Source organism: Aquarana catesbeiana, linkage group LG07 (genome assembly GCF_042186555.1).
Source record: "Aquarana catesbeiana isolate 2022-GZ linkage group LG07, ASM4218655v1, whole genome shotgun sequence".
In the NCBI taxonomy this organism is placed as follows: Eukaryota; Metazoa; Chordata; class Amphibia; order Anura; family Ranidae; genus Aquarana; species Aquarana catesbeiana.
This window is the reverse complement of record NC_133330.1, coordinates 169876613-169896376: the sequence shown is the minus strand read 5'-3', so window position 1 is coordinate 169896376 and position 19764 is coordinate 169876613.

The window sequence follows — 19764 nt, the reverse complement described above, 5'->3', positions numbered from 1 at the left end:
ATCGGAATCTGGAAGCCCCCTTTAACAAGGTGACCCCCAGATCCCGGCCCCCCCCCTGTGTGAAATGGTAAGGGGGTACATAAGTACCCCTACCATTTCACGAAAAAAGTGTCAAAAATGTTAAAAATGACAAGAGACAGTTTTTGACAATTCCTTTATTTAAATGCTTCTTCTTTCTTCTATCTTGCTTCATCTTCTGGTTCTTCTGGCTCTTCTGGTTCTTCTGGTTCTTCCTCCGGCGTTCTCGTCCAGCATCTCCTCCGCGGCGTCTTCTGTCTTCTTCTCCTCGGGGCCGCTCCGCACCCATGGCATGGGGGGGAGGCTCCCGCTCTTCTCTTCTTCTCTTCTTCTTTTCTTCTTTTCTTCTTTTCTTCTCTTCTTCTCTTCTTCTTCATTTTCTTCTCCGGGCCGCTCCGCAATCCATGCTGACATGGAGGGAGGCTCCCGCTGTGTGACGGCGCTCCTCGTCTGACAGTTCTTAAATAACGGGGGGGGCGGGGCCACCCGATGACCCCGCCCCCCTCTGACGCACGGTGAATTGACGGGACTTCCCTGTGACGGAATGCCACAGGGAAGTCCCGTCAATTCACCGTGCGTCAGAGGGGGGCGGGGTCACCGGGTGGCCCCGCCCCCCCCCGTTATTTAAGAACTGTCAGACGAGGAGCGCCGTCACACAGCGGGAGCCTCCCTCCATGTCAGCATGGATTGCGGAGCGGCCCGGAGAAGAAAATGAAGAAGAAGAGAAGAAGAGAAGAAAAGAAGAAAAGAAGAAAAGAAGAAAAGAAGAAGAGAAGAAGAGAAGAGCGGGAGCCTCCCCCCCATGCCATGGGTGCGGAGCGGCCCGAGGAGAAGAAGACAGAAGACGCCGCGGAGGAGATGCTGGACCAGAACGCCGGAGGAAGAACCAGAAGAACCAGAAGAGCCAGAAGAACCAGAAGATGAAGCAAGATAGAAGAAAGAAGAAGCATTTAAATAAAGGAATTGTCAAAAACTGTCTCTTGTCATTTTTAACATTTTTGACACTTTTTTCGTGAAATGGTAGGGGTACTTATGTACCCCCTTACCATTTCACACAGGGGGGGGGCCGGGATCTGGGGGTCACCTTGTTAAAGGGGGCTTCCAGATTCCGATAAGCCCCCCGCCCGCAGACCCCCACAACCACCGGCCAGGGTTGTGGGGATGAGGCCCTTGTCCTCATCAACATGGGGACAAGGTGTTTTGGGGGGCTACCCCAAAGCACCCTCCCAATGTTGAGGGCATGTGGCCTGGTACGGTTCAGGAGGGAGGGGGGGCCGCACTCTTGTCCCCCCCTCTTTTCCTGCGGCCTGCCAGGTTGCGTGCTCGGATAAGGGTCTGGTATGGATTTTTGGGGGGACCCCACGCCGTTTTTTTTTTTTTTTTTTGGCGCGGGGTTCCCCTTAAAATCCATACCAGACCTGAAGGGTCTGGTATGGAATTTAGGGGGAACCCCACCTCATTTTTTTTTTTTAAATTTTGGCCGGGGTTCCCCTTAATATCCATACCAGACCTGAAGGGCCTGGTATGGAATTTAGGGGGACCCCCACGTCATTTTTTTTTTTTAATTTTGGTTCGGGGTTCCCCTTTGGGGAATTCCCATGCCGTTTTTATCAATGAACTTCTATGTGTATTGTCGGCAATGCAATAGCCGCGGGTAGTTTTAAATGAGTTTTTTCCTTCAAAATGTCATTTTGCTGTCAGACTGTTCTAAACACAGGAAACATGCGCCCCTTTACAGGCACACTATAGACACCCCCCAGGTACGAAATTTAAAGGGATATTACACTTTTATTGTTTGACTTTAAGCATTATTAAAATCACTGCTCCTGAAAAAACGGCCGTTTTTAAAACTTTTTTTTGCATTGATCCATGTCCCCTGGGGCAGGACCCAGGTCCCCAAACACTTTTTATGACAATAACTTGCATATAAGCCTTGAAAATTAGCACTTTTGATTATTCATGTTCGTGTCCCATAGACTTTAACGGTGTTCGCATGTTCGAACGAACTTTTTTCCTGTTCGCATGTTCTGGTGCGAACCGAACAGGGGGGTGTTCGGCTCATCCCTAATATAGATATAGATCTATCTATATATATAGATCTATATATATATATATACAGATATATATATAGATATATATATTCTATTGCTTTATTATTTTATATTCTATTTTATTGCATTTTTTAGAAAATCGTTTTCTATTTTTTTCAAATTCGATTGGAATTTGTTTTCGAATTCGAACGTTTTTTTTCAGAGTCGTTTAAATTTGTTACTTTTGTAATTCAGAAATTCGGATGCATCCGAATTTCCAAATAGTGAAAAATTTGTCCGAATTTCGATTCGGAACGAAACTGTATGCACATGTCTAGAGACTAGTACGCAGTTCACTGCAGCTGCCAGAGTGGCTAAACCTGCCTCCTTGTCCACAGCTATTCCTGCCATAGCCCAGAATCAGGCATGGAGGAGTCAGCTGAGTTATTTGAACACAGCGTCAGCCACTTGCTCCTTGAGGATGCACAGCCATTACTTGATTCAGATCCTGGTTCTGAGGTTGAGGAAAGTAGGAACATGCACCTACAGAAAGGGGAGAAAATTGGTAAACAACAAATTGGCAGTCTTGTTCCCCCAGCCGCAGCTTATTGATGAGTTGCTTCCAGTGATAATAAGGATGATGAGGATGATGAGGTCAATGACACGACTTGGTGGCTGGTAGGGATGAGCCAAACACCTCCCTGTTCGGTTCGCACCAGAACATGTGAACAAGCAAAACATTTTTTGAACACGCGAACACCATTAAAGTCTATGGGACACGAACATGAATAATCAAAAGTGCTAATTTTAAAGGCTTATATGCAAGTTATTGTCATAAAAAGTGTTTGGGGACCCGGGTCTTGCCTTAGGGGACATGGATCAATGCAAAAAAAAGTTTTAAAATTGGCCGTTTTTTGGGGAGCAGTGATTTTGATAATGCTTAAAGTGAAACAATAAAAGTGTAATATCCCTTTAGATTTCGTACCTGGGGGTGTCTATAGTATGCCTGTAAAGGGGCGCATGTTTCCCATTTTTAGAACAGTCTGACAGCAAAATGACATTTCAAAGGAAAAAAAGTCATTTAAAACTACTCGCATCTATTAATGAATTGCCGGTCCGACAATACACATAGAAGTTCATTGATAAAAACGGCATGGGAATTCCCCACAGGGGAACCCCGAACCAAAATTTTTAAAAAAATGACGTGGGGGGTCCCCCCTAAATTCCATACCAGGCCCTTCAGGTCTGGTATAGATATTAAGGGGAACCCCGGCCAAATTTTTTTAAAAAATGGCGTGGGGTCCCCCTCAAAATCTATACCAGACCCTTCAGGTCTGGTATGGATTTTAAGGGGAACCCCGCGCCAAAATTTAAAAAAAAATGACGTGGGGTCCCCCTAAAAATCCATACCAGACCCTTATCCGAGCACGCAACCTGGCAGGCCGCAGGAAAAGAGGGGGGGACGAGAGAGCGCCCCCCTCCTGAACCGTACCAGTCCACATGCCCTCAACATTGGGAGGGTGCTTTGAGGTAGCCCCCCAAAACACCTTGTCCCCATGTTGATGAGGACAAGGGCCTCATCCCCACAACCCTGGCCGGTGGTTGTGGGGGTCTGCGGGCAGGGAGCTTATCGGAATCTGGAACTCCCTCTTTAACAAGGGGACCCCCAGATCCCGGCCCTCCCCCTGTGTGAAATGGTAAGGGGGTACACCTACCATTTCACTAAAAAAGTGTCAAAAATGTTAAAAATGACAAGAGACAGTTTTTGACAATTCCTTTATTTAAATGCCTCTTCTTTCTTCTATCTTCTTTCGTCTTTCTTCTTTCTTCTATCTTCTATCTTCCTTCAGTTTCTTCCTCCATTTTCTTCTTCTTCTGGTTCTTCTGGTTCTTCCTCCGGTGTTCTCCTCTGGCATCTTCCTCTGCGGTGTCGGCGTCTTCTTCCCTTCTTCTCCTCGGGCCGCTCCGCATCCATGATGGAATGGAGGGAGGCTCCCGCTGTGTGACGCTTCTCTCTTCATCTTCTTCTCTTCATCTTCTTTTCGGGCCGCTCCGCATTCATGATGGCATGGAGGGAGGCTCCCGCTGTGTGACGCTTCTCCTCTTCTGACGCATGGGGACTTGACGGGATTTCCCTGTGGCTTTCCCTGTGATGTCAGAGGGGGGCGGGGTCAGTCAGTGTGCTGCCCTTAAGCTGGCCCCTGGAGGACATCCTGCCTCATTGGAGATGTGCCTCCTCCTCCTCTCTCCTATCAGGCACCCACGTGGAGTCAGTGACCTCATCATCCCCTCCCTCCTCATCACTGGAGCAAAGATGGCAGTATGCTGCAGCTGGCGGAACATAACTGCCAGATTGCTGTCCTTCTTGGGCACCCCCTCTCTCTGGGCTCATGTTACTGCCTCCATCTAGCTGGGTACCATCATCGGAGCCTTCAAAACGCTGGGCATCCTCCTGGAGCATGTACCCAACACTGTGGTCAAACAGTTCGAGGGACTCCTCAGGAGGACATGGTGGGGCTAGGGAAGGAATGACTGATGCCATTGAGCCGAGGGAAGAGGCCGTGTTGGCAACTGCTTTGCCAGACAAAGTACCCTGAGCCTGGGTGAGAGAGGATGAGGAGGATGAGGACGGCTTGGGCATCCACTCTACCAAGTCTTCCGCATGTTGCAGCTCAACGCGGCCAGGTACCGAAAAAAAGGACAAGCATGTCCCACGGCCACGTGCTGATGAGGATGCACCGTTTCCACGACCAGCACTGTTGCCTCTAGACACAGAGCCTACTTGCCCTCTTTTATTGGGCTGCCTCTCCTTGTTGGTCTTCCAGACATACTAATGGCCTGCAGTGAGATGTAGCTGCACAAAGCTGGGATGTATATATATACTGATACTGCAGCTAGCAGCATTAACTGCCTGCCTGTAGTATTATTAGTATGAGAACACCAGCAATTGTCTTCAGGTAGCTTTAGGTGCACACTGTGCAGAGGACACAGTACACTAACTGTAAATACTGCAGCTGCCTGCCTGTGGTATTAATAGGATCAGAACAACAGCAATTGTCTTTGGGTAGCTTTAGGTGCACACTGTGCAGAGGATGCACTACACTAACTGTAAATACTGCAGCTGCCTGTGGTACTAATAGGATCAGAAGAACACCACCAATTTTCTTCAGGTAGCTTTAGGTGCACACTGTGCAGAGGACGCACTACACTAACTGTAAATACTGCAGCTGGCTGCGGTACTAATAGGATCAGAAGAACACCACCAATTTTCTTCAGGTAGCTTTAGGTGCACACTGTGCAGAGGACACACTACACTAACTGTAAATACTGCAGCTGCCTGCAGTACTAATAGGATCAGAAGAACACTACCAACTTTCTTCAGATATTTTTAGGTGCACACTGTGCAGAGGACGCACTACACTAACTGTAAATACTGCAGCTGCCTGCGGTATTAATAAGATCAGAACACCACCAATTTTCTTTAGGTAGCTTTAGGTGCACACTGTGCAGAGGACGCACTACACTAACTGTAAATACTGCAGCTAATAGGACTAATAGGATCAGAAGAACACCAGCAATTTTCTTCAGGTAGCTGTAAATACTGTAAAAACACCTGCCTGCCCGTCAGTAGGAAGAGAATAACAGGAACGGATCTAGCTAAACCTAGTATGCATGTATATACACAATACACTGTAAGTACAGCTAACTGACTCGCCTGCCTACTCTATCTAACTTAAATCAAATGACACTGGGGGTCATTTACTAAGATGAATGCACTGCCCTGGTTCAGACCTTAATTGGTGCACTGGATAGATCCTTAATTCAGCGTGTGAACCGGCGCACACATATGGAGTACCTACACGCGAGAATGTTTCCAGCGCGATGGGATTGTGCTGGTTTTCGGCAAAGTACATCTCGTGCTCGCTGCAATAGGAAAAACACATCTTCCTATTAAAGCAGCGCAAGAAAAACCAGCATGGGTTCCCCCTTCGGGTGCATGCCAGGCCCTTCGGTCTGGTATGGATTCTAAGGGGAACCCCCTATGCCGAAAAAACGGTGTGGGGGTCCCCCAAAATCCATACCAGACCCTTATCTGAGCACGCAGCCCGGCCGGTCAGGAAAGGGGGTGGGGACAAGCGAGCGCCCCCCTTCCTGAACCATACCAGGCCGCATGCCCTCAACATGGGGACAAGGTGCTTTGGGGTGGGGGGGCCCGCATCGCCCCCCCCACCCCAAAATTGAAAAAAGTTTGCCCCGACATACACAGCTGTAACATAAACTAGCTCAAAGATTTGTAAATAATACAAATGGTCTCATCACCCCAACACTCCTACTACGCTAGATGGCTGGATAGCATAAAGAGGCATCATTCTGTATAGTTATGCTCCAGGTTATGCTCCAAGTTATGCTTTTGAAGGGGAACCCATGCCGGTTTTTTATTTAAAATTTGGCGTGGAGTTCTCCCTCAAGATTCATATCACAGTGCCTGGCAATGGCAGGGATTCAAGTCGGATCCCCGTGCTTGTCGCTCATTGAGAAAGGAAAAAACATTTTTTCCTTTCCCGATGAGCGAGAAAGCTTGGCGCTGCTATCTGCAGCTGACACAGTGCACTGCGATTACCTGAGGTTTTGTGCGGATAGCTGCACTAAATTGCTCCTAGACGCAGTCAATTCTATTTTTTCTATCCGCACCAAACCGCATGTAATCAAAACGCAGTGTGTGAATGGGGCCATAGGAAAGCATTGTGTGCGTTTAGCTGCGGTAGAAAACGCAGCTAAAAGCACAATTCTATCCGTCCGTGTGAAAGGATAAGGCCCCTTTCACACTGGCGCAATTTTCAGGCGCTAAAAAATGCCCTAAAGAAGTGGCTCCATTCACTCCAGTGTGAATCGGGCTTCACACTGGAGCAGTGCGCTAACAGGACAGTAAGGCCCCTTTCACACTGGGGCGGTGGGGGCGTCTGCGGTAATGCGGTATTTTTAGAGCTGGAGCAGCATTTTGATGGCAGTATCACAGCGCTGCCCCATTCGTTTCAATGGGGAGGAGCGGTGAGTTCACCGCTCCAAAGAAGCTGCAGGCAGGACTTTTTGTGACGCCCTGCCAGCGCACCCCACCAGTGTGAAAGCCCTCACTGGAGTGAATGGAGCCGCTTCTTTAGGGCATTTTTCAGATGCCATTTTTAGCGTTGTAGCACCTAAAAACGCCCCAGTGTGAAAGGGGTCTAAAAAAAAGGCACCTTTGGAGCAGTGTATAAACCGCTCCCGCCCATTGAAATCAATGGGACAGCGCAGCTATACTGCCGGCAAAACGCCGCTGCGGTGGTGTTTTGCGGGCGGATTTATATAAACCCCCTTTCGGCCGCTAGCAGGGGTTAAAACCGCTAGCGGCCGAATACCGCCGGTAAGGCGGCCTAAGGCCCCTTTCACACGGACCTGCAGACCTGAACGGACACTCCATAGACCTCTATGGAGGGTCGGATGTCAGTGGTGACATGTCCGCTGACATCCGACCCACTCCAATCCGCAAAAGTGTAACGGAGGAAACACCTATTTTTCCATCCGTCTGCGGATCGGATCGGGTGACGACGGACTCTATGGTCCGTCATCATCCGATCCCCCATAGAGGAGAGCGGCACTCTGACAGGTTCGTCCCTGCACAGTGTGCAGAGACAGACCTGTCATCTGCCTGCTCAGCAGGGATCGACGGAGCGATCCCCCGCTGAGCAGAGCGGGCTCCGTACACGGACACGTCCGTGTAAAAGAACCCTAAGGCCAACTCCCTTTGTACAAAAACCCACGGGAAAGTTTGTACAAAGTCCCATCATGTGTATGAGGCTTAAACACCAGAAATGTAAGTTTTCATATCTTTAAAGGTCACCATACACTGGACAATCAGTTAGATCTTCCATAAATTAGATTCAGTGCAAGAGCCTGTTTGGTTTTCTACAATTAGAAGTAATTCTTATGCCCCGTACACACGATCGGACTTTGTTCGGACATTCCGACAACAAAATCCTAGGATTTTTTCCGACGGATGTTGGCTCAAACTTGTCTTGCATACACACGGTCACACAAAGTTGTCGGAAAATCCGATCGTTCTAAACGCGGTGACGTAAAACACGTACGTCAGGACTATAAACGGGGCAGTGGACAATAGCTTTCATCTCTTTATTTATTCTGAGCATGCGTGGCACTTTGTCCGTCAGATTTGTGTACACACGATCGGAATTTCCGACAACGGATTTTGTTGTCGGAAAATTTTATCTCCTGCTCTCCAACTTTGTGTGTCGGAAAATCCGATGGAAAATGTGTGATGGAGCCCACACACTGTCGGAATTTCCGACAACAAGGTCCTATCACACATTTTCCGTCGGAAAATCCGACCGTGTGTACAGGGCATTACAGTGCATCTTCCTATTACTGCTTTAGCCTAATGCTCTCTTTCCACTATTTCAACCCCAAAGTTGTGTGATTTACAATGTGCTTTTTCGGCTTGTTTTCCACTATTGCAACTTATCATGCCACTAGGGACTGAAAAGTTGCATCACAAGTTCTACCCCATGATTTACAATGAGTACCATTCATATGTCTGCGACTTCAAGTCGCAGCAACTTCAAAGTAGTCCCTGCACTACTTTGGTCCCACTTTGATGCGACTTGAGGTCCATAGACCTCAAAAATACACAGGCATTGCTTCAAGTTTCAGCAAAAAGCTGTGGGAAACTCGCAGCAAAAAACACACAACTTTGGGCTTGCAATAGTGGAAACTGAGCCTTAATGCCATGTCATGCGACTGGTTTAAAACATCGGAGAAAAAGTCACACTGAAGTTGGAACAAAGTAGTGCAAGAACTTTTTTTGGAGTTGCACCAGTTAGAAAGGGGGAACATTGAAATACAATGCAAGACCACTTGCTACTGAAAAGTTGCATCACAAGTTCTACCCTATGATTTACAATGAGTACCGTTCATATGTGTGCGACTTGCTTACACCCATGCCGTATACACAGCGGGCACACATCTTTATTACAGAAATCCATATTTGGCATGGAAATTAACCACTTGCTTACTGGGCACTTAAACCCCCCTGCTGTCCTGACCAATTTTCAGCGCTGATGCACTTTGAATGACAATTGCGTGGTCATACTTAGCCAAATGTTTGTTTTTTTAAAGTTCCCACAAATAGAGCATTCTTTTGGTGGTATTTGTGTTTTTTTTCTTTTGTTCAAAAAAAAAAAAGAAAGAAAAGACAGATTTTTAAAAATAATTTTGTATATTTTTGGATATTTTGATATAAAATTTAATTGATGTACGCTGATGAGGCGGCACTGATGGGCACTGATTGGTTACACTGATAGGCAGCACTGCTTGGGACCACTGGTGGGCATTGATAGGTGGCACTGGCAGGTAGTACTGGTGGGCACAGATGAGGCAGAATTGTCCCTTGCACCTAAGCCGGTGATCAGCTTTTATTTTTATCCTTATGCTGTCAGCGTGAGGAGAAAAAATAAACAATTACTGAGCTTTAGTTTACATCATGTGATCAGCCATCATTGGCTGACAGCTAATCGCGTGGTAAGGGGCCGGGATCGGCCCTTACTTTGATCTGTGATCACCCGAGTCTCAGTGACTCAGTGCACACTGCAGGGAGCACACGGGGAGCCCGTCCTATGACAGCCTCCCAGAAATTCAGGTCCACGCTGTGGCCGTCGTTTGGCTATAGCACAGACACCAAGTGGTAAATAGAAAAACAGATGCAGATTTCTAGGACTGGCCAAAAATAATGTTTAGAGTCAAAGGCAACTGATGACTTTCTATTAAAGGTCTAAATGGGCCATTAACATGCATCACAATTGAACTTAGGAATGTGTCTTTGCAAAGTTAAACTAATTAAAATCCTTTCTTATTTTTGCTTGGGGATAGACTGCAGAGGGATTAGAAGTTTTGTCAGATGTCTAGGGTGATAGGGTGAAGACACCTCCCAAATTTTGCCAATTTCTCATTCAAAATTATTCACTTCCTGTCACATAGCAAACAGGAAGTGAGGGTAAAACCCTACCAATGTATGTCCTTGGGGACACACAGGTCAATCTAAATAGTTTCCCCATTCGGGAAATTGCACTCTAGCATTTTGCCATGTACATCCCAAATTATTATGTATCTTGGGGTTTATTTACTAAAAGGTAAATCCACATTGCACTACAAGTGCACTTAGAAGTGCAGTTGCTGGAGATCCGAGGGGGACAAGCAAGGAAAAGAAAAAAAAAAAAAAACAGCATTTTCATCAACTACACTTGTATTGCAGAAAGGATTTGCCTTTAATAAACCCCAAAATACCTAATAATTTGGGGTGTACACAACAAAGTGCTGGAGTACAATTTGCATAGTGGGGGCACTAGTTAGATTGACCTGTGTGTCCCCAAGGAAAAATATTGTTAGGGTTTTACTCTCACTTCCTGTTTGGCTATGTGACAGGAAGCAAAGCCAATTTTAAGAAAAGGGACACAAAGCCCAACCTTAAAAATCAATAAATAAAAATCTTGATTTCCCTCAAATGTCCACAATTAGAATAGGATTGTCTTCAGCTTGATTTTAGTTCAGTGCTCTAAATCAGTGCTTTAAATCAAAGTTAATGGTTTTGTATTTTGGACAGCTATTTTATAGAATATAAAATTTCCTAAAGATGAAATGTCGGGGGGGGGGGGGGGGGGCACTTGAGGACTGAGGCTGAAAACCACTGCTCAAAAAGAAAACTGAACACTTACCACTCTGAAATGTTACTTTCCTGGTCACTATCCATGACAGCATACGCACAATCCATGCATGTGCAGCCATGAAGGCACCAGGAAAGTAACTTAAAACTAAAAAAAAAAATTAAAAAGGGATTTGTCTAAGACATGCCAATCAGCCTAGTTAAGCTGCAGCTGGGAAATCCGTCGCATGAAAAGAACACACATAAAACAAAAAATTTGAAACAATTTTATTGGTCCAAAAAAAACAGGACTTGGAAAAGAAGCAAGGAAAGCAAAATGCACACATGTATGTTAATTTGAGACACTAACAATATGTTTGAGGTTTGACCCTTTTGCAGTATAAATTAACAAGAGTTAAAAGGAGTGCACCCACAAATGGACATCTATTAAGGCTTAAAACAACATTAGGCACAACATCTTGAGAAAGAATTATAAAAATAAGGCAGCACAGACAGTTAAATCAAAGTGAGCAACGTAAAAACAACAAAAATTGCCAACATAAAAAAAGATTTCATGGTAAAATAACCACCACCCCAAAAAAAAAACAACAAACCAAAGTAACAAATAAATTGCATAAAAACACATCTGTTTTGCAACAACATAATAAACAAAATACAAATAGAAAATACATGTGTTAGAAACTCGATAAGGACACCCAAATGTACTCTCTTTTTTTTTTTTTTTTTTTTTAATTCCACTTCAGAAAACTCTCGAGAGACACTTCAGCTTGACGCTCATTCACTGTCTCCAACAAGGTCTTGCATCATCGTGGAAGAGACTTAATTTTTAATCAACATTCTCCATTTTTTAAATTTCCAGATGCCTTCGGCATCCACACTCTTCTTTTTATCCAACACAAAAAAAAAGTATAGCTTGCTTAGCCATAATCCTATACATTGTTTACTGTCTAACGAAACATTTTTATATACATACAAGTTGCGTGCATCCCACAACACTTCCTTTAATGCACATAGCACTAACCACAATACTTTCTGTTTATCTTTTTCCAGTTTCCCCAAGCCATACATCATCATTTTCCACTCACTCACCTTCACTCCTGTTATTTCTTTCACCAGATCTTGACTCCTATTGATAACATCTTTCGCCACACTACACCCCCAGAACACATGCTCACTGTCTTCTACACCCCCACAATTAACTCTCGGACAAATATCAGACACACGCGAATCCCGCCTTTTCATAAATAAGTAGCTAGACAGTCATGCAAACTCATCTATACTATCTGTCTCTGCACATTTGTCACCCCATATATACTCATTTTCTTCCATACTTCCCCAGCCACTGACGCATTAACTCCCCTAAGGTTACACACATACTTCTTCTCTATCAACCACTTTCTCACCTTCACTTTATCCCTCTCCCCTTCTCCTAAATCTGCCAACTTAAACTCTACCCTAAACTTTTCCAATACCCAGTAGTCACGTGCCACCATCTAAGCCACCGGTTTCCTCCACCGGTTTCCATCCTTGAATCCCTTCCCAACCACCCCCATCTCCTAAACAACCACCCACCTGAAAAAGCTATCATCCTAGCACACACTCCACCATTCCTCAAAACTTTCACCACACAGAACCAATAATGCATTAACAAAAACACTCTCACATTTGGAAAGCTCAATCCACCATTACATTCACGTCTACACACATATTCTCTCTTAACTCTTTCCATTTTCGACCCCCCATAAAAAGGTAAACAATAACTTATTAATTTTCCTCAATCTTATCCCCCCAGGAGGGAAGATATTACTTGCATACAAAGTTAAAGGTAAGATTACTGCCTTGACTACTAAAACTTTCCCATAAATCGACAATTTTCTTAGACACCAAAACCTCAACTTCTTGGCTATCTTTTCTCCCACTTCATTCCAGCACACTTCCCCTTTCATTCCATAGTCAAACACAACACCCAAAATCCTCACTCCATCCTCAACCTTCCCAATCTGATCATCCACACATTCCACTTGTCTTCCATATACACCCAAACTACACTTATTCCAATTCACACTCATTCCCGCATATACACAAAAAATTGACAAAAGTAACTTCACCCTTCTTACGCCCACCACCGACTGACACACTGCCACCACGTCATCCATATAACCGAAACATTTCACAATTTTCCCCCCACTCCCAGGCACCAAAAAGCCCCTCACCATCTTATCCCTCTGTATCATCCTTAACAGTGGATCAATAAAACAAATAAAGAGAATAGGGGACAGGGGGCACCCCTGTCTCATCCCAGATTTAACCAAAAAAGCCCGCCCCAAACTCCCATTAACCAGAACCCGACTACTGATCCCCCAATACAACCCTTTTATTATGTTAATGAGCAGCTGTGGTATACCCATCCGCTTCAAAACCTCCCACAAAAACCCATGATTTGCTTTATCGTATGCCTTCTCAAGGTCAAATGATGTCAGGATAATTGAACTATTCCTATCTTTACAAAAATTAATTATATCCCTAACTAAAATTAAATTCTCCGAGATCATTCGACCCAGCACTACACAGGCCTGCATCTCGCTAACCATCCTACTAATGACCTTAGATAATCTCCTCGTCACCAACTTTGCAAAGACCTTGTAGTCTGAATTTAATAAGGAGATAAGCCTCCAATTTCGAATATCCATCTTATCCCCCTTCTTATAAACTAATACCACTACCCCCCCTCTCTCATAGATTCTGATATAATGCCTTCCCTCATCATGTAACTAAATATCTCAATCACATCCCGCTTAATAATATCCCAAAACAATTTTAAAAACTCACTTGGTAAGCCATTACCTCCCGGGGTTTTATTCACCTACATGCTTGCCACAGCTTCCCACACCTCCTCCTCATTCACTGCTTTCTGCAAAAAAAAAACCTTATCATCCTCATCTAAATTATCCTCTACCACATCAAACATTCTAGTATCTGACTCAACACACACTCCCTCATACAATCGTTCATAAAATTTTGTCACGCATTCCAGCACATTCTTTCCCTTACATTCCCTAACTTCTTCATCATACACACCCTCAAACACTCCTTTTTCCTTACAAACCTTCTTGAAAAAAATCTAGAACATTTTTTGTCCTGCTCCAGGTGTTTAACTCTCGCTTGAAAAATAATTTGTTTTCCTCTTTCAGTTAATACCTCTTTAATCCTCTTCCTAACATGGTCTATTTCATCGGCCATGTCATAGCCCATATTTCTAAATGAATATAATGTAGCCAATCTGACTTGTAACCGAGAATATTTCCTTTTCTCACTGCTACTTTTATCCCTACTCTTTTTTTGAAAAAAGAATTTAATTTTCCTTTTGACCCAATCCCACCACCCCAAAATATTACTAAAATCTTTTTTCCTATTAACCCATCTACTATATACCTTACTAAAATGGGCTTTGACATGCTCGTCCTGCAACAATAGACTATTTAACCTCCATACCCCTAAACCAAACTTAATACTATCTCCCATACTCAAATCAGCATACACTGCCACATGGTCTGAAAAAATTACTGGCCTATGTTTAACATTAGCACATTTGAACGCATCAGAAAACAAACATAAATTAATTCTGGATTTGGTGCGCCCACACTCCGAAAAAAAGTGAAATATGGATCTACCAAACACAGAACAGTATGAGCATCATTGAGATGCAAGTCCTGAATTACCCCATTCAGCATAGTGCTACCTACATCTAACTTAGTCTCCGCTACTCCTATCCAATCTTTCACAAATCGGATCGTATTAAAATCACCCATGATCACACTAGGTCTCCTTCCCACTGCATGTAACTCCAAAACTTCAAAAAACTCAAGACGTTTCTGGCTATTCGCAGGAGCATATAAATTAAAAAGCCTAAACTTCTGGTTAAACAAAATTAAATCTGCCATAATTAATCTTCCTGGCACTAACACAACATGAGACATAATGCGAATATTCCTATTTGTAATGATAATGCCTACCCCAGCATTCCTATTTTCCCCAACTGCCGACCATATGTAATCCACCACCCACTCCGGAGGCTTGGGCGGTTGATTAAAAAAACACTCCTGTAGACAGATGATGTCTCCTCCATTGACCTTCAAGTCCTCAAAAACGGCACACTGTCTAGCAGGAGACCCAAAACCCCTCACATTGAGAGACACCAGCTTGATGCTCATTCACATGAAGATGTGCATCATTCACCCCCAGACCTATCACTTAAGCCAGAAAACTGACATATATTCCTCAGGGCCATAACGCTTTTATCATCCAAAAACTCCTGACTAGGAGACAATGTGGCCGGCTGAAAAATTTCTGGAGTCCCTGGACTTAGTGCTGGTGATTCTACCTCCACTCCAACATCCCCTAGGACCTCAAAGGGGTTAGGTGTTTCAATCCCAGCTGTCTCTACCTTCAATTTCTTAGCCCTTCTCTTCTTAGGGCTCCCCAAAGCGTCCACCTTGGTCTTGGCACCCAGTGTCTCCATCTTTTCCACCTCCTCTTCTTGGGCTTCCTGCACTTCCGGCTCCCACTGTAAGGCTGCTGCCAACTCCTCCATAGCCTCCTCCACTGCTCTCTCCACCTCTGCTCCACTCCCCGCTGTTAATGGCTCCACACTAGAGGGTGGCACTTCTACTCTTTCCTCCACTCTCTCCTCCACACCCAGGTGCCCACTTTCTTCCTCTTCCACCACCACCTCCTCCTCCTCCTCCTCCTCCTCTTCCTGTCTTTCAGGAGAGTCAGACAGCACCTGTGTGGACACTGGTCGTCTACTCTCAGCGGTGCGCCTGACAGCTTCAGCATAAGAGACATAGGCCCTTCTTACTTTTTGACAATTCTTCACTGTATGATCACGCTGTCCACATATATCACAGGCCCGCTTAATCAAGCAAGCCCCAGCCTCATGTCCCTCCTCCCCACAGTTCCGGCAGTGCATCTCCGCATTACAGTCATCTCTGGTATGCCCAAACTTATGACATCTTCTGCAGTATGTCGGTTGACCAGGGTAGTAGAGAAACCCTCTATTTCCTGCTATTGAAAAATTAGCTGGTGGATGCCGCACTCCACCAATCCCTTCAGAATCCACCTTCAGCTTGACAAAAAACTTTAATTTGCCATTAAAGATCCCCAGACGATTAGTCAGCCTTAAGCCTCCCTTCACTGCAGAGCAGTATCTCTTCAAAAAGGCCACTACCAAGGCAATGTCCGTGAAGGGGTTAAACAGGTGAACAACCAATGGTTTCTCCTCCATAGCATACAAGGGTTCCGCTATGAAAGGCCTTATAGACTCATGGTTAGCTTTCTCCAATTCCTTACACTTCTCAATAACTCCCATGCAAAAATTGCTATGCACAAAAGAAATATCATAGTACCTTGGTGCTGCATGGTCCTGGATACAATAGATGTGACGTGGTTCCACTGCAACTGTTTTCTCCAGCAAATGTTCACACACAAAAAGCACCACCAAAAAAAACAAAGTCCCTGAACATGCCCAGACCAACCCGAATGCATATCACACACCAAAAGGCACAGGAAAAAAAAAGTCCCTGAGCATGCCCAGAACAACCCAAATGCAGCTAGCACAAAATAAGCCACCCCCTGTCCAAAATTAAGCACATCATCCAGCATGCACCAAAATTACAGATGGGACAAAACACCCCCCAGTTCAGGGGGGCAACTAAAGAGCCTAACATGTGCAACAGTTATACAACAAATACCATTGCAGTCTAAGGGAACTGACTTGGCAATTTTACAAGTCCCCACTTGGCTGGCTTATCTTCTAGTTATTGGCCTTAAAATGGGTATGGGGCCCAGGTCCCACCCTAAGGGACATATATCAATGTCACCAATTGGACAACCCCAAAAACGAAACAAGGAGAAATGCCTTTAAATATGCCAAATTGCTTAAGGGCCAGTTCACACCAATGCAGTCCAGTGCATATTTTATGCATCAAAAATGCATGGAAATTCTATTATATGGTTTTCAATGGCATAGTTCACACAGGTGCTTGCAGTTCCAGTGTGTTCCAGTTCCAGAAAAAAAAGTAGAACATGCTGCATTTTTTCTGCACTGGATAGTACTGTAAAGCTGTAAAACGCATCAAAAACACACTGGAATGCACTTGTCCTTATTTAAGGTTAAGAAAAAAACACAATAGGGATAAAACTTTTTCGCAGAAGAGAGTTTAATAAGACTCGTGGCCACTCATTACAATTAGAAGAAAAGAGGTTTAACCTTAAACTACGTAGAGGGTTCTTTACTGTAAGAGCGGCAAGGATGTGGAATTCCCTTCCACAGGCGGTGGTCTCAGCGGGGAGCATTGATAGCTTCAAGAAACTATTAGATAATCACCTGAATGACCGCAACATACAGGGATATGTAATGAAAAACTGACACATAATCACACACATAGGTTGGACTTGATGGACTTGTGTCTTTTTTCAACCTCACCTACTATGTAACTATGTAAAAAAAGAGGGGGAAAAAAAGCCCTGGACTGCATCAAAAATGCACCAAAAACGCACTGGAACGCATCAAAATCGTGCATGCAGAAAAGCACCTGGAACGTGTCCGGACCCTACTAAGGTCCCTAAGGGCCAGATCACACCATAGAAACGCAGTCCGGATGCGTTCCAGGTGCTTTTCTGCATGCACGTTTTTGATGCATTCCAGTGCGTTTTTGGTGCATTTTTGATGCAGTCCAGTGCTTGTTTCCCCCCTCTTTTTTCTTAAGCTTAAATAAGGACAAGTGTGTTGCAGTGCGTTTTTGGTGCATTTAGGTGCGTTCCAGTGCATTTTTGATGCATTTTACAGCGTTCCAGTACAGTCCAGTGCATAAAAAATGCAGCATGTTCTACATTTTTTTTCTGGAACTGGAAACGCACTGGAACTGCAAGCACTGGTGTGAACTATGCCATTGAAAACCATATAACCTACTTTCCATGCATTTTTGATGCAGAAAAAAAATGCACTGGACTGCATGTGGTGTGAACTGGCCCTTAAGGAATAAAAGTTATTTAAAACTACTTGTGGCTATAATGAAATGTCGGTCCGGCAATACACATAAAAGTTAATTGATAAAAACAGCATTAAGAAAAAAAACAAAATTAAGAACAAAAAAATTTGTGGGGTTCCCCCGAAATTCCATACCAGGCCCTTCAGGTCTGGTATGGATATTAAGGGGAACCCTGCACCAAAATAAAACAAAAAATGGTGTGGGGGCCCCCCTCAAAATCAATACCAGGCCCTTCAGGTCTGGTATGGATTTTAAGGGGAACCCCGCTCCAGAATTTTTTAAAAAATGGCGTGGGGGTCCCCCTCAAAATCCATACCAGGCCCTTCTGGTCTGGCATGGATTTTAAGGGGAACCCCACGCCAAAATTAAAAAAAAAATGGCGTGGGGTCCCCCTAAAAATCCATACCAGACCCTTATCTAAGCACACAACCTGGCAGGCCTCAGGAAAAGAGGGGGGACGAGAGAGCGCCCGCCCACAGACCCCCACAACCACTGGGCAAGGGTTGTGGGGATGAGGCCCTTGTCCTCATCAACATGGTGACAAGGTGCTTTGGGCGGGACCCCAAAGCACCCTCCCAATGTTGAGGGCATGTGGCCTGGTACAGTTCAGGAGCAGGGGTGATCTCTCGTCCCCCCCTCTTTTCCTGCAGCCTGCCAGGTTGCGTGCTCAGATAAGGGTCTGGTATGGATTTTTAGGGGGACCCCACACCATTTTTTTTTTAAATTTTGGTGCAAGGTTCCCCTTAAAATCCATACCAGACCTGAAGGGCCTGGTATTGATTTTGAGGAGCACCCCCACGCCATTTTTTTTTTTTTTGGCGTGGGGTTCCCCTTAATATCCATACCAGACCTGAAGGGCCTGGTATTGAATTTCGGGGGAACCCCACGCATTTTTTTTTCTGAATTTTGTTTTTTTTCTTAATGCTGTTTTTATCAATGAACTTTTATATGTATTGCCGGACCAACATTTCATTATAGCCGCTAAGTGAACCAGCGTTAAAAAAAAAAAAAGTCTAGAGTTGCGCCCGTTCAACCTATGCTAATTCATTTATGTTGCTTGACATTTACTAAGATTTTGCTGGTGCACTGAACCACTGAACCAAAGCATTTGAACAAGTGCAAATGCCGTTTGCGCATGCGCAGTGTATACATTCACCTCCAGCAGCTCTAAATGTATTTGCCGGCGCTGACGGCTTGTTCAGAGAAAGTCACTTTCTCATTCTATTTTGGCCATATTTGTTACTTGGACAGTTAGTACTACACTTCCCCACATCACCCCACATCACCCCTATAATATTGGCACTTCCAGCTTGTTTAAATTTTAAGTTAAAGATGCCGTGTGGCATGTCTATATTGGCGTACCGATCGCCTCTTCCCGTGCGCTGGGAAGAGAATAGTAAATGGGGGATTGCGCTGTGTTACCGGCGCAAATGCTTTGTAAATACGAAAATGTAATTTGCGTATCGGCGTGCACCGCAAGTTATGGCACAAATGCTTCGTAAATCAGCCCCACTGTCTCTCTGTCTATCTCTCCGCCGCCGCTGCAACACACTACACAAGGCCGCCACGCAGGCGGCCTTATATAGTGTGGGGTCAAATAAAGTGAAAGATAATCCTGCGCTACCCAGTTGGAAAAAGAAAAGAGGAATAGGTAAAAAAGATGATAGCTGTGGAAGATCTATGCAACTGGACAGCTGCACACACCATAAAAGGGCCAAGCATGAACTCAAAAAAGCAAAGTAGAAGAGGGAGGGGTGCTGCGCTAACCAGAAAAGAGTGTTATAGATCTCCGTATGTGGTCATTTCCTATGTGCTAATACCCAACAGCACATAGAATCGCATAAATAAATAAATAAAAATAACAAGGTCGCAGAAAAAAAAATCGCATAGGTTGGTGTTGGTTGCTACAAACCTTGTGAAGTGTAAAAATGCTAAAATGTATTAATAATCCAGGGAA